The following is a 16842-nucleotide window of genomic DNA, read 5'->3' as shown; positions in this document are numbered from 1 at the left end:
TATAAGGGTTGAAGAGATAGCTTAGCAGTTTTGAGCTTTGCTGTTCTTGTAGAGGACCCAGGTTCATTTCTCAGTACCCATATGGTATCTTGTGGCCACCAGTAATTCCAGTTTCAGGGAATCCCACACACTGATTTGACCTCTATGTATATTAGGTACACAGACAGTGCACATTCATACATTCAGCCAAAGCACTTATATACACACACAAAATAACAATAAAATAATCTTAAAACAATTGATGAAACCTTGTATACTATAAAATAAGGGACAAAACAGAAGAATCTGTACTAGAATATCAATTCTTATATGAGGCATACAATAAAAATGTATGTTAAATGAAAGAGCACCAGATATCTGCTTTAGAACCTTTGATAAATGAAGAAATGCTGTATCCAACAATGACCAGTTTAATACGTTATAAGTAGGAGCCAAAACTTAAGGATTGTCATGTTGAGTCTCAAGTTAAACAGCTATGAGGTATGTTTTATGATCACACTCATTTTGAAGGCAATATCAGCCAAAACTTAGCGACATGTATGAAAACAATTTATACCACAAAATCAATAGGCACCAATAACTTTTTTTCTTCTTAAAACATTTAAAAACACATTTGTTCACTCTAGAGGAATTCTCAGGTATCCACGGAGATGTCCCCAGCTAGTTCCTTGGGCAGCTGAGGAGAGGGAGCCTGAAGTGGCCCTACCCTATAGCCACACTGATGTATATCTTGCATATCACCATAGAAGCTTCATCTGGCGTTGAATGGAGATAGAGACAGAGACCCTCATTGGAGCACTGGACTGAAGTCCCAAAATCCGAATGAGTAGAAGGAGGGAGAACATGAGCAAGGAAGTCAGGACTGCGAGGGGTGCGCTCATCCACTGAGATCTAATGGGAGCTCAGCAAGGCCAACTGAACTGGGACTGAAAGAACATGGGATCAAACTGGACTCTCTGAACGTGGCGGACAGTGGGACAGTGGGGACTGACTGAGAAGCCAAGGACAATGGCACTGGGTTTTGATCCTACTGCATGTACTGGCTTTTTGGAAGCCTAGTTTGTTTGGTTGAGCACCTTCCTGGACCTGGATGGAGGCGGGAGGACCTTGGACTACCCACAGGGCAGGGAACCCTGACTGCTGTTTGGATTGGAGAGGGAAGGGAAGGGTAGTGGGGAGACGGGGTGGGAACTGGGAGGTAGGGAGGAGGCAGAAATTTTATAATAATAATAATAATAATAATAATAATAATAATAATAATAAAAACACATTTGTGTGAATGAATTACTCTGTAACCTTTAAATTCTGTTTCTTATCATTCTTTGTGTGTATCAAAGATTTTAAATATTTTCTAAAATCTAGACTTTTCCATTTCTGAAAGGTTTATTTCATTTAGCAATATTAATTTAATAAAAATATACCCTCTGGTGGAGGAAATCAATACCATGGAGTGTTAACCTTTCTGAGAGTAGACAGAAAGTCACATGAAAGTCAACTTAATTCATAGAAGGTCACAGACACATTACTTTTTTCTAAATAAATACTTAAAATGAAAATATATCACCCAGCATTCTGTAATCCAGGACAGGGCTCTTTAATCAATAGCTATTCTTCTTCAGAGAAATACGTATAAATTCTGAAAATATTTTCTTTCAATTTGATCTTCTGTTAATATTCTTTGTCTTTATTAAATTAAGATCATGGAAATTGATTTTTGTTTCAGAGGTTTTAAATACATTATTTTTTTGTTCTGTAAAAGGCTCTTAAGTTGAATCAATTATACAATTTAAGCTTTGTCTGCTATTTGGTGGTGTCTTACTAGTTATGGAATGAAGGTTCTCTGGTTCTAAAATATTCATTATTTCCACACTATGAAAAAGTACAGGTTGGGTACAACTTAAATTCATGTCAACGTCATGGTATTGAATGACACTTGAAAATGGTGAAGCTAATTATTTTTAAAAACTTCCAAACTGAGAGATGCAGGTGTGATAGCCTAATATTAAAAGTTTGCTTTCAGAGGTTATTTCTTGGATTATTATAAATTGTAGAATTTACTTTGTATGTTTTAATATATATATATCTATCTAAACAGATAGATAGATAGATAGATATAGATAGGAAACATGAATTTGAGCTGCTATACCACATGCATTTTCATAATAAGAATTGCTGAGTGGAATATTTATTCATTATGTCTCAAGCACTACTCCGTAGGTTTCTGTTCACATCAATATTGTAGAAGGTCAGATGCTTAGCATTGCTGGAAACTGCAGTCATATTGTGAACAGGTCTCATCATCTATCTCCAGCAGCAGAAACATCAATTTGCTTTAGTTAAGAAAATTGCAGCCAGTTATACAAACAAACAAGATCACATGGAAATCATTAGTCTAAATTGCACCAAACTGTCCATCACTATCTCATTTACTATAAATTGTTACTTGATCAGAGCCCCTCATTTTAAAGAAAAACAAAGCAGAAATTTTCCTGTTGTTAGAAAGCTATCTTCAGCTGGGTGCTGGTGACACACACCTTTAATCCCAGCACTCTGGAGGCAGAGGCAAGCAGATCTCTGTGAGTTCGAGGCCAGCTAGATCTACAAGAGCTAGTTCTAGGACAGGTTTCAAAGCTACAGAGAAACCCTGTTTTGAAGAAGAAGAAGAGGAAGAGGAAGAGAAAGATGAAGAAGAAGAGGAAGAGGAAGGAGAGAGAGAAGAAGCAGAAGAAGGAGATGAAGGCATCTTTAAGGTTCAGTAGTTATGTGTGCTATTATCGAGGCCACCAAGCATCACGTCTATTAAATATCACAGTGTCAAAGTACAGGGCAAGAAAAAAACATTCAATTGTGTATAATGTATTCCATGGATGAAGGAGGTGGTGATGTGTAATTACTATGGTCATTGCAGAGAACCATTGCTTCCAGATAATCGGGCCTCATAATCATGTTATTACCTTTGTACTCTTAAATCTGCTGTTAAAGCCTATACTGCTGTACCTCTATTAGATCTCTTGATACAAAATTCTGTTTGTATCAAAAATAAATTGCCAAATATATCTTCAATGATGCTAAAAATCCTCAAATTTTGATGCAATTCTCCACTACTGTTACTGTCATTCTTGGCATATACATGTCAGTAGACATGTATCTTACCTAGTAAATGAAAACAAAAAAATAAAAAGAAATAGAAAGAGCAAGAGTATTCCTAGGTATGATGGAAAGAAAGTTTTTAATAGTTATATGGGGAAACATAACCAGAGTCAGAGACACCTGGAAGAGTCCAGAGTGGCCATCGCCAGACTGAGCTGGTACTGAGGGTTGTGAAGGAGAGGGAGAAAAAGAAACCAGGTACTGTAGCCAGGAAGCCAAAGTACCAAATTGAATGGGTAACCAAAATGTTTGAACTATGTGGGAAGAACCTTTGAAGGAAGGCCAGCCCAGCCCTTAGGTTGGAAAGTTCAGGTTAGGAGACATGGTATTCCAGTCATACCCTGTAACAGGTGGGACTGATGGATGCTGGCAGAACATGGAGGCCTGATTCTTTGTTTTATTGTGTTAAATAGAAACCTCTGACATTACCCTCACCCTAGAGGTGAGGGCCCATGAAATTTCTCCCTTCCATGTGAACATGCCAATTGGTGTTATCATTAATAGTGTCATAAATGGCAATCTTTATTTCTTAAAAGGTAAAATTCATTGTTTATTTTAAAAAATTGAACATTATTTATACAATCATATATGGACAAATATATTCAATGAAAGGTGTGACAGAAACAAAAATAGATATGAAGTATAATTTTTTTTCTATTTTTTTTTCTGTCCCATAGCAACTTGGCAGAAAATAGAAACACCTAAGATACATGCCTGGGAACGACTGTCTGGATTAGGATGGCAGAAGTGAGAATACATTCTACCCAAGTGAGTGCCACCATGGGGCCAGGGTGGTGTTGTCTATGTGTTGCTTTTATTGGTTAATGAATAAAGAACTGATTTGACCTATAGCATGGTATAAGGAAAGAGAAATTGGAAAGACAAAATGGAGTTGCTGCAAGAGTGAGACATGCCGAAACTTTGCCGGTAAGCCACTGCCATGTGGCAATACACAGATTAATAGAAATGGGTTAAATTAATTATGTAAGAGTTAGCCAATAAGAAGCAAGAGGTAATGGGCCAAGCATTAATTTAATTAATACAGTTTCTGTGTGATTATTTTGGGGCTAAGCTAGCTAGGCGGCCGGGAACCAACAAACGACCTCTCTCTAACACCAGGGTCCTGAACAGATAAAAGGAGGAAGTGAGATGAGCACCAGCAATGTTAGCTCTCTTCTCACTGACTCTGGATGCAGTGTCAACTCCTGTAAAACGCAGCACATACTGCCAGGAATCCCCTCTGTGATGGAGCACAGTACCCACAACATTAAACTGTTGTGATAAAACAGAGGCTGGAAAATAACTAAGTTAGAGGCTGAATGGAAAGAGTGTGGGAAATGTTGGTTGTCCTAGTAGCTGGTGTCAAACTGAAGGGCTTTAATGCCTTGGTAAATCTGTTCTAGTAAGTCACACCAGGATCTTAGCTTCCTCCTATTCCCTGTTTATTCATTCAACTCATGAAAGAAATGGGATGGACACAACATATCTTTATAGTGCCTGCTCATTCCAGAAGCTTTTGGAAAGCAACATTTTCTCCTGTTTTCTAAGATTCTTCTTGGAGACTCCAACACAGATAGTGACCGAGTTCTCTAAATTTCTCAATAGGTTGAAAAGCATTTTATATAATGAGTCAAGACATCATCTCTTTTCACCAGTTTTGTGACTTGACACTCAGAAAAACATGAAGTTGTTTTAGATAAATATCAGTTTCTTATTAAGCTCATTAAACCTCACAACCAATAAGATCCTAGGCTCTAGAGACTGGACACTTCAGTTGTAGGATGGGTTTCACCATTCCCTTCCTAAGGGTATTTGGCAAATCCAGATAAAACATTTAGCAAAATCCATCATTGATTTCTGATTTTAAAATATATTAGCATCTTTAGAAGAAGTAGAATTTCTTCAGTTTGGCATTTTCAAAACTGCCTCATAAAAACACATTAGAGAAAAAGATTGTGGTTGCCTAAAAATCACACTTGAGGAAGGACATCCACTCTAATTATCTATGCTGGATATTATCATAATTCAGGACTGCCTGTAAAGAGAAAACCTACAAAATTTTAAAGAAGTCATGGAATATTTTCAGAATCATTAATAGGTATGTATTTCATATAACAAAGAAAATTTTAAAAATTGTTTCAAGAGGTGGTAAATGAGAAGGAGGGAAGGAAGGGGAGGTAAAATATATACTTAGATTATAATTTCAGAATTATATAAAATTAGTCTTTTTGTCCAAGAAGGCTACCTCTAAAGAAATTAATAGCCAACACAGAAATTTAATAAATTTTCACATATGTGCTCAAAGAAGAATTGGTCTGCTTCCTTCTAGTAAATAAACTATACGATAACAATTGAATACACTCTTGATCTGACACTAGAGACAGAGTTTATGTGAGTAACGACAGTTATTTCATAATCAATTTTATTAATTGTCAGACTGAAATAGAGAATCTACTCAAATGTCTAAAATGAAGAAGAGACGACTTCAAAAGTTAAAGTCAATGTAGGGAAAGGATGACTCAACTGAGTATGCTGGCTAAGTTTGCTGACTGCCTGTTTTCCTTACAAAAGGACTTATTGGGACTGAGACTCTGTGCAGTTACAAATCTATGAAGGCTATTTGTACAGCCCATTAGGAGAATGATGTCATTTCCAGAGAACCTGAAAATTACTGACTGGAGAGTTATCTATGCCTCAACTCAGCCACATTTCCAGTCATCTATTCAAGGAACATCAAACTATATACACATAGCAAATACTGCACACAGATGTTGACACTTTATTCAGGCTAGCACTTCAATAGCCCAGACATATCTCAATAGCAGGTTGATTAAATAATGGTAATATACTTCTAATCAGTATGGTAATTTCTCATCAAAGAAACAGATAAATTAGTGAATTTTTGCCAATTTCAAAACCTTAATGTTACATGACTGAGATGGACCTAAAAGATTATCTTAATTATTTGAGATATAGAAAAATCTAATGAAGCTATGGTGTTAAAATTATGTTGTAAAACACAGAATTACTCTGTAGAAGGGGGCACCACCATCCTGTTAGGGATACAGACATCATGAAGCAACTAACTGTAAAAAACAAATCACACATATAAGTTATAGTTTTTAGATTTATATTTTTATGTCAAAATATATTTTAGACACACATTATTCTAGTCTGATTTGGAATGTTGTTTTCATATGGATATATAAATGTTTGGCTTACATTCTATTACAAGTACAGAATTGTCCTAGCAGAAGAGATAATTGCTTATGTAACAGTAATGACTATTTGTCTGAAGAGGTTAGAGGTTGATAAGAGGCATACCCAGAAAATTCAACTCATTGATAAGAAGACAACTCTTGTATTAAAGAATACATTTATAGAGTTTGATAGGATATAAAGAAAATATAATGTATAACAAGGATTATAAAATGTTAAAGTCAGTTAAAATTGAACAAGCACTAGGAGCAAATATGTCAAATAAATCTAAATATATTGTCACATAATAAAAAAATTAAATCAGTCCCCCAATGTTTTGACTATAAGAAATCTGTGAGGGGTAACTCATCTTGCATTCCTTAACAGATGAGACATTGCCACTGCTTGTTAAGAAGAGCTATGTAGAAGCAGTTGTGCCCTGACAGCTTTCAGGAAGACACAGTCCTAGACCCTGCAGGGACCAAATGTAAGAAGACAGAGCCAGTTGAACATAAATATAAAGTATAAATCTTTCCTATTGCTTTTCTTCTCCACTTCCCTCTATTTATATAATTTTGGATCATTCTCATTACAACTCAACATCTGGTTTCAGTTGTCATTCTAGGTAATTAAAACAAAGGTCTGTGACCACACTTTAAGCAAACTGATAAAGTATGTTAACAGCAGTTGCTTGAGGAAAAATGGCTGCCTAGGAATATCAGGAGGCAAAAGTAACGTTTGGAGCCAGTGAATGTAATGAAGGACAGTGATCATTTGATTGAGGATGTCTTATTAAGGATAAAGCATGTGTGGACATGCCGTTAGTCAACAGAAGAGGGGCTGATATGTCTGGAGACAGGACAGTAGTCACTGCACTGGAAGAGAAGATGTCCTACCCAGGGCTAGTGTTTGTGGTCAAAGCAAAGGCTGGCACATATGGAGAGAGGACAGCAGTCATTGGAACAGAGGATTCTTGTTTAGGACTAATACATGTTGACAGATGCTACAGTCATTAAAATAGAGGCTGGCACATGTGAAAAAAGGGCAGTGGTTAACTGAATAGAAGATGCCAGGCCAGAACCAACCAGGGTGCATGGCCATCAAAACAGGGCAAAACTCATCAGAAATCAGGACATGTTGATGTTGGTAGAAAAGAACAAAATGAAACTTCCTGTAATAAAGTATGAAGAAAAAGAACTGAATATTTTCACTTGAAGGGTCTTACTACAAATGTTGCCTTTTATTTTGATGGAGTTTAAGATATTTGAGTTAATATTGATATATTAGTTATTAATTATGATAACAAATTTCAGTGCTTACTTTGAAATCATCACTCAAATGTGAAACTGAAAGTTAGTAACTAAAGAACAGACAAAAGTATTGATAACATATTTTCAAATTCCTTTCCTACATTGAGTGGGGAAACAGAAAAAATGAATGCACTACCACATGAGATAAATGAGCAATGTTTCTCATGAGGAAGAGCTGTGTCAGGCAGCACACTAGAGTCTATGTGTACACTGTGTTCACATTTAGGACTTGACTGTAGAGAAGATGTTGAGCATGATTTCCTAAAGAATAATGGGGCCCTGTGAATGATGACACATTCAGGTGAAAGTGCATGGGCCTGGAACTTCAAAGAGCAATAAAATCCTCCTTATGTGTGTCAAAAACTGAAATTACCTGGCTTTCATGCCTTGAGTCTAACAGTGGCTCATCTAAGGGCTTAATAAACTAAAAATAAACTCATAGAACTTGACCTATAAGCATGTCCATTATGAAAATTTTCCTTTGGTTTTTCTTCTTTTACTCAGTGCACATTTTTAGAATACATCAGAATACATGACCATAATTTTTTTTCTGTTGCATAAGCAGGGTATATTTTCAGCTTGTTTATTGAGTCGGGGTGGTGAAGAAATAATTGGCGAGCCTCCACAAGCTCTTAAACCCAGGGCAAAAATCTTTACTATAGACAAAATTCTCCAATCCTTTTGATATAATGTCCCAGATGGCTTGTTTGCATGATAAAATGAATGTTCTTAAAGGACATGGCTTTTATGGCATGGTTGGAAAGAATATCAGTAATTGCAGGGTTTTGTCCTTTATTTTTTTAAAAATAAAATTTCTTAATATTTTTAAATTCAGCAGGCCATACCTTACAGAAATCCAGGTAGGCTGCTGTAAACATTCTTTAGTCCCCAGAAGACTCAATCTACTAGCTACAGTCCATACTCCAAACCTCCTAAGGATCTAATAGACCACCTCCCCTGCCCCCTTGTCATTGTGTCTCATCCCTCAGCACAAAAAAGCATTTCAACCATTCATCAAGCTTTCCAGAAGACCAGGTAGGCTGCCCTCAGACCTTTTCCCTTCTTTCTGTTCCGCCAGACCCAATCCCTAGCACTGCAACAGAACATCAGCTGTTGTCTAACTTCAACCCAGTCAATGTCTTCTATGAATCCTAGTGACCACCCTTTCCTGATATCCCTCCCCAAAAATTTCATTGCATCCCAGCTTCCAACACAAGCAGGCATCCCCTGTTAACACAAGAGCCAAACATGCCAGCAGTACAGGCAACACACAGCCATACATACTCTGAAATCCCAGAGAAGAAACTCAATGAAGGAACAAGCACTCATTGTCAAGGACAAATTGAGAAATCAGCACTAAGAGAAAAGAAGCCTATATTCCACCATAAAAACACAACCAATAAATCCAGGACAATAAGTCTCCACTAGTGCCCAGCTATCCAGGCATAGAAGTCTAGGGTTATTCCAATATAACTAAATAAAAGATAAGACCTCAAAACCAAATATATGAAGACTGAGGAAGTCCTTAAAGAGGAAATGTACAAATACCTTTAATAAATCCAGGAAAAAACAACAAACAGTTAGAAGAAACAAATAAATGTCTTAAAGAAAGTCAAGAAATAAACAGTGGAAGGAAACAAATAAAACTGTTCAAGATCTGAAAATGAAAATAGAGGCAGTAAAGAAAACACAAACTAAGGGAATTATGGAAATAAATATTTTAAGTATTTGAACAGGAGATACAGAGTCCAGCTTCACCAACAGAATAAAAGAAGGGGAAGAGACAATCTCACGCGTTGAACACAAAGTAGAAGAAACTGATACATCAATTAAAGAAAATATTGAATTTAAAAATTCCTGACAAAAAACATCCAAGAATTCTGGGAAACTATAAAAAGATAAAACCGAAGAATAATAGGAATAGAGAAAGGAGAAGATTCCAAGCTCAAAATCCCAGGAAATATTTTTAACAAAACACTAAAGAAAATTTTCCCAACATAAAGAAGGAGGAACTCACTAAAGAGATATGAGAAGCATGCAGAATACCAAATAGATTGTACCAGTAAAGAAAGTTCCATAACTACATGATAATCTTAACACTACTATATATACAGGACAAAGAAAGAATATTAAAAGTTGTAAAAGAAAAAGAACTGAGTAACACATAAAGGTAGAATAATACCTGAGTTCTCAATGGAGACACTCAAAGTCATAAGGGTGTGGATAGCTATAGATGGAGAAATGAATATATTCTATGATAAACTCAACTTTAAACAATAGATATCTAGAAATTCAGCCCTATAGAATGTGCTAGAAGGAAAACAATAATCTAAGGAGGTTAACTACACACATGAAACACAGGTAATGAATAATTTCATATTGGTAAAACCAAAAGAAGAGAAGTACACACATACATGCACACACATAAACACAAACACACACATACCACCATCACCAACACAAATAATAAAACAATAATAACCAATCATCAGTCATCATTGATATATCTCAGAATCATTTATCTCAATTCCCCTATAAAAAGACACAGACTGTAAGAACTGCTGCCAAAACAGAATCCATCCCTCTACTGCATACAAGAAACATAATTCAACATCAAAGATAGAAATTACTTAAGGATAAAAGGTTGAAAATTGATATCTCAAGCAATTGGAGCTAAAAACCAAGCTGATGAAGCCATTTTAATAAGTAACAAAAGAGACTTCAAACCAAGCCCGTCAAAGAGATGAGCGTGACATGGAATGAAGCAGAAAGATATGGGCAACGAAGAAAGAAAGAGAACAATGCAAAGAGTCAATGAAACGAAGAGTGGGTTCTCTGAGAAAATTAGCAAAACAAACAGACTTTTTTCCAAACTAACTAAAAGACACAGACCAAATATCCAAATTTATAAAAATCAGAAACAAAAGTGATCATAATAACAGACATGGAGGTTATCAAGAGAATCATAAGGGCATACTTTTATAACTTCCACTACACCTACTTGGAAAATCTAAGAAAAATGAATAGTTTCCTCAATAGGTATCACTTGCCAAAGGTAAATGAAGATCAGTTAAACAATTAAGTACCCCTAGTTAAACAGAAGCAGTTATTAAATGTCTTCCAACCAAAAAAAGCACAGGGTCATATGGTTTTAGCTCATAATTCTATTAGATTTTCAAAGAGCTAATGCCAATAGTCCTCAAATTATTTCACAAAACAGAAGCAGAAGTACTGTTAAATTCATTTTTTGAAACTACAGTTACCCTAATACCTATATCACATAAAGGCTCAAGATAAAAAAGAGAATTACAAACAAACTTTCCTCTTGAACATAGAGCAAAATCTTCAATAAGATAATTGCAAGTTGGATCCAAGATCACAACCAAAAGATCACTTGTCATGATCAATTATGTTTCATCACAGAGAGGCAAGGATGGTTCATTATACAAAAATCAGTGAATGTAATTCACCATATAAACAAACAGATAAGAACAACATAGCATGATCATCCCATAAAGTACAGAAATGGCCACTGATAAAATCCAACAACTATTCATGGTAAAAGTTCTGGAGAGATCAGCGATACAATGGATATACTTAAACATAAAAGGAATTTATAGCAAGACAATAGCTAAAATCAAATTAAATGATGAGATATTCATAGAAGTTCTAGTAAAATTAGAAACAGAACAGGACAGAATTGTCCTGTCTACTATATCTATCCAATATAGTAGTTTATGTTTTAACTAGAGCAATAAGACCCCTGTAGGAGACACAAATTAGAAAGCAAGATGTCAAAGCATTGTTATTTGTAGGTGTTATTTGTATGTATATATATATATACATATATATATATATATATATAACAGGATGCACACACACACATACACACACACACACATGTCCAACACTGTTTTGATGCTCAGAAACTGGGGACTGGATTGCCTTTAGACCAAGGGTAGAAGCAAACACAACTGGTCTAAAATCCACACTAGCAAAATAAAATAAAACAAAACAAAAGAGTTAAATGATATCTAATAATATTTATAGATTGATGCCTTGTTTGGATTTACTTTACTGGCAGATTTACTCTGGGAGCAGATTCAGTGATACACAGCTAGGCATAATACAGAGAGAGTCTAAATTGGGGTTTTACATTTGGTCCCTTCCCTCTGAGCTCAGGTAAAACTGCAGGAAAGGTCGCAGGATTGTAGGAGCCAGAGGAGATGGACCTAGGAGAACACTGCCCACTGAAACAACTAAGCAGTGCATATATATACTAACAGAGACTGAAGTGGCAAGCATAGGGCTTACAGTGGTGCTAAATTGCTCTTCTGTGTCTATGTTGTGGCTATTAAACTGGCGTTTTTGTGGGATCCTAACTATCGAGTAGAAGCATCCTTGACTCTTTTTGCCGACTCTTGCGACTTTTTCTTCCTGTTGGATTGCCTTGTCCAGCTTTGATATGATGTTCCAAGGAGAGGGCTGCTTGTTCATCTTGGCTGCCCATAACCGAAATAATCACAAAGAAACTATATTAATTAAAACACTGCTTGACCCATTAGCTCTAACATCTTATTTTAACCCATTTCTATTAATCTGTATATTGCCACATGGCAGTGGCTTACTGACTAAGTTTTGGAAGCATGTCTTACTCTGGTGGCAGATCCCATGTTGTCTCTCTTTGACTCCTCCCTTCTTTCTCCCAGCATTCAGTTCTGTCTTCCCCATCTACCTAACTTCTGTCCTATCAACTGGCCAGGCACTTTCTTTATTCATTAATGCTAATCACAGCACACAGAGGGGTCTCCCACATCAGTATTAGGACTTTTGTCTCATTATATTTGGCTTTGTCATCTTTGGTTGTTTTTGACTAGGATGCTTGGTCTTGTCTGAAAGGAAATGGAGGGCGTATGGATCTGAGGGAAAGGGGAGAAGAAGTGGAAGGATATTTGGGAGGAGTGAACAGAAAAGAAACTTCGGTCAGATGTATTATATGAGAGAAGAATTTTGTGTAAACCTAAATATACTAATCAATCAAATGTACTGACCTAGTTGTGTGATATTAAACGCAAAACATCAGTCACTTGTGTTCTGCTAATGCTAGGAATACTTTGTCTGTGATTGTATCTGAGCACAATCAAACACCACTTTGAATACACAAATATATCAGAATTACAATTTTGAGTTTCTTTTGTTCCAGGAGCTACACTTTGGATACGGGTCATACATGTCTCTGAATTCATATGTTAGTTGCTTATTCCTCACTATGGTGTTGCTCATAGAAGGTAAAAAACTTTTAAGAGGAATAATATAGTAGGAAATATTTAGCTGAAGGAACCCATCCCAGATACAAGGAAGTGTTGCTGTATCAGCTCACATTATGGCAATTGCAAATCTCCTCTGCTACTGATGTAAAAAAAATCATTGTACTCACAGACCTTGATTTACAAGCATGGTTTCTTCAAAATGCTGAAGAGACAGACAGGCAAATATGAGAGGATGGGCATCTGTATACCCTGCACACTCTGAGTGAACTTTTTCTTGCAATGAGGTCTCAGGCCTGAAGGTTGCATCATCTCTTAATAGTCCTACAGACTTTTAAACTTTCAGCCACCAAACTTTCAGCCAAGATCCCACAGGGAACATTTTAGATCTTAGCTAGAAGAGGATTGTGAAACAGTAAGCCTGACTAGTTTTCATGCTCTGGCTCTCCCTTTTCTCATGTGGCTTCCTCATTCACTTTCATGGTGATGATGTGCCTTGCATATTCCAATAAATGACAAAGAATCCATAGACCTGAGTGGAACTGGTCCATGCTGTTACACTTTTTAATCTGTGATAAATACAGTTTAAAGGACACAGCCCTAGTGTCAGCATTTTTCCTGACTATGCTATGCTGTTCATGTGTCCTTTCCTCAGAGAAGCCTGCACTCTGCTCTCCTGCCTTGAATCTTCTTGCTTTTATTTATTCATGTATTTTATGGTCTGTCTTTTTTTTTTTTAAAAAATAGGATTTTCATGAGTAAATATTTCAATTTCTCTTTTGCTTTTATTTTCACAGAACCCAGGTCTATCTCTCTTACATGGATATAATAAACAGTGGAAATATGTTATTTGAGAATACTATGTGCCACTTAGGTGTTGTCATTTTTACTGCTGTATGTTAAATCTTGTTGGGACTTGACCTTCCTTTCAAAAATAACTTAGGCACAATAAGCATTTTCTGGAAACCTTCCAGCCAGGGGAAATGTAAGATGCTCCTGAGAACATGAAGGGAGAAAACCAAAGTGTTAGAAGCAGAAGAAAGAGAAAGAAATTTCAAGCCAAACCCAGATGTTTATGGTAATACAGGAAGCATGAGACATAGACAACGTCGAGGTATCAAGAACATAAAATGAAAAAAATTTTAGCCTTAGGCTTTCCTGTGGATATACAAGTTTTAAAGAAAATGCATACAAATGTTCCTTGTTGACTCTGACAATATTAGGTCATTGTATATCTTGCTCACCAAGCTCTGGGATATGTTTAAGTTTGTGCTTTGACGTGAGCAACAAGCTGGCTATGTAGTGAAGAAAAGTCAGGCTGTTTTAACCAGGGTAAAGGTGATAAGTGACAGACTTTCAAGTAAGTTTAGTAGGAACAGAAACAGATACCAGGAGACCAATTACATCGGCAAAATTTGGAAAGTGATGAGCTTCTATATTGCTGTGCTAAAGTGAATTCATAGTTGATCAGCTTGAGGTACCCAGTAGGGATGCGAAGCAATATGTTTGTGCTGACTACATCTGTTTCTGCACATCACAGACACAACACTGCTTTAAACCTGTGAGCTGTTTTCAGTCATAGAAACAGGGATTTCTGTTATGAATTAGACCAAAGAATCTATCACAAACTTATATTTTCAGATATAATGTTGAATAGCTTAGAAAAATATTCAGGGATTTTCTAGGACGTGAATTACAGAGGTAATCTGAGGAAAATATTCTTTATTCATTTACTGTATAAGTAAATTCTTGACTTGGAATTATACTAAAACCTGAACTAGTGAGGCTTCTTTCTGTGTCTCTGCTTAGCACCTGGAATACTGAGGTTTCAAGTAGCTGCAGTGTGTGATTTAATTGCACAGCACCTGCCACCATCAGTATCCATTTCACTGCATTTTATTTAATTTACTCTTAATAGACATAAGCAAAAATAGGCATCCTGTCTTACTTCCTATTACCTTCTTCCGTCTATCCAAGTTCATCACGTGACTTTCTCTCCTTTCCTAACATAGATCCTCAGTGGGAGTATTTAGATGTGAGCATATGAGCTCTGGTACTTTCTGTCATCACAGATTTAAAGAGAACTGGTGCAGAGGATACACGTAGAGTCCATATGTCAAATTTTATAGTGTGTGGTATCAGATGGTCCTGTTTTCTTCCAACTCACTTAAATGTTTCAAAATATAAGGAGCATGTTCTTTGATTAATTTAATTTTTGGCACTGTCATGTTATGTGGAGATTCAACTATATCTAAGTTGAATTTATCTAAGTCTAAGTCAGAATTTTTTAGATGGCATCTAAAGAGCAGTACTTAGGGACAGTGAACAGGCTTTGATACTAATGGATACAGACCTGAGCTAGAAAGAGACTTCCTTAAGTAAAGTAGGATAGATCAAACTATAGATAGTGTCTCAACATGGAAAAATGTACTATGAGAGACTCGTAAAATATGAATTGCTAGAAGCAAGTACAATGTGTTCTGTTGTGATACACAATAACAGTTGCTTCCTATTGATACTCATACTTTGTAGACAGCCTTTGGTCTAGCTCACAAACTTGAAGTGAAAGAGACAGATGTTCAAAAAAATCAAACATGTGTAAGCCATCAAAACATGAGCAAAGAACAAAACTAGGGGAAAACACCACTCCATGTTATGATATTATAAACTTCATTTAGTCTCCCCTATTTAAGAGAAGAACCTTGAGTCTAATTCCATTAAAATATAAAGCAGTGGTGAGTGGCAGGCTCAGAAGAGATGACTACACAGAGAGTACTTCTTTGCACTCATTTTACACCATCTAATTCTTGAGTTTTGGTGACTGATTTTACAATTGGACTCTGTGTGTAATGTTCAGTTGGTAGACACTGGGCACATAAACACCCTGAGGCGAAAGAGAAGACTCCATTGAATATCAAAAAGTGTGCCTTTACTTCACCTTCACAACCACTTTCTCTACAGAAAGTGGAAGAAACCATGATTGGCTGTTTCTTTAGCTGGCACCTTCTTACTCCTTCTGCTTTTCATATCTGCTCCCAGCTTTGCAAACACAGCATGAGGCCATCTTGAATTTCATTATTAGATGTAGTGTTCACTATAAAGAATCAGAGAGTGAGGAATGTTGGCCCTCAGCTCACTCCTGTTTCCTTATCTGTACAGAATTCTCATTCTTGGAACAGTGTCACTCATTCATGGTGGGTCTTTCTTTGTATCTAAACATCCATGGAAGCACATTTTCACAGCCAGGCTAATCATGATTTCCTACATGCTTCTAAAGGCAGGCGAGTTGACAATGAAAGTCAAACATAAGGTTCCAAACAGGAACTTCTACTTATCTGTTCATCAAACCAATTCCTATTTGCATCCTGTATTTATTTCTTTTTTACACTGTGGAGTACATTAACACCAGAATGTGACCCTGCCCTTCGATGCCACTTGGTCAAATCTCATGTGAAAGATGGAGAAAATTCCCAGAAGCAATTTTAATTCTAGGACCATCAGTAAAAACTTCATCTCTATGCACCTATCAGTGTGGTCCTTGTTTTCCATCTATATCAAAGGTATATTCTTTTCTGTCTTAAACAATAAAGAAACATAAACCAAGCACAATGAAGTAGCTCACTTAAATTCTCAATGTCAAATGGGAATTTTACTAATAACTCTGGTCCCTAAATTCATGCACAGCTCACTCCACAAACAATTTATAGGATGTTTCAGTGACTGAACCTAACCTTAGAAACTAGTTATTCACATTCAAAAGCAAAATCCAGTGACAGCAAATGGTGCGGGAGAATTATCTGTATTCTGTCAATCATGTATTTTAATAAAACGCTGATTGGCCAGGCAGGAAGTATAGGCGGGTCAACCAGACAGGAAGTAGAGGCGGAGTAATGAGAATAGGATAAGGCTAGGGAGGA

This window comes from Myodes glareolus, chromosome 8 (assembly GCF_982192425.1).
Source record: "Myodes glareolus chromosome 8, mMyoGla1.1, whole genome shotgun sequence".
In the NCBI taxonomy this organism is placed as follows: Eukaryota; Metazoa; Chordata; class Mammalia; order Rodentia; family Cricetidae; genus Myodes; species Myodes glareolus.
The sequence above is the reverse complement of the archived record's forward strand: the minus strand, read 5'-3'. Positions refer to the sequence as shown.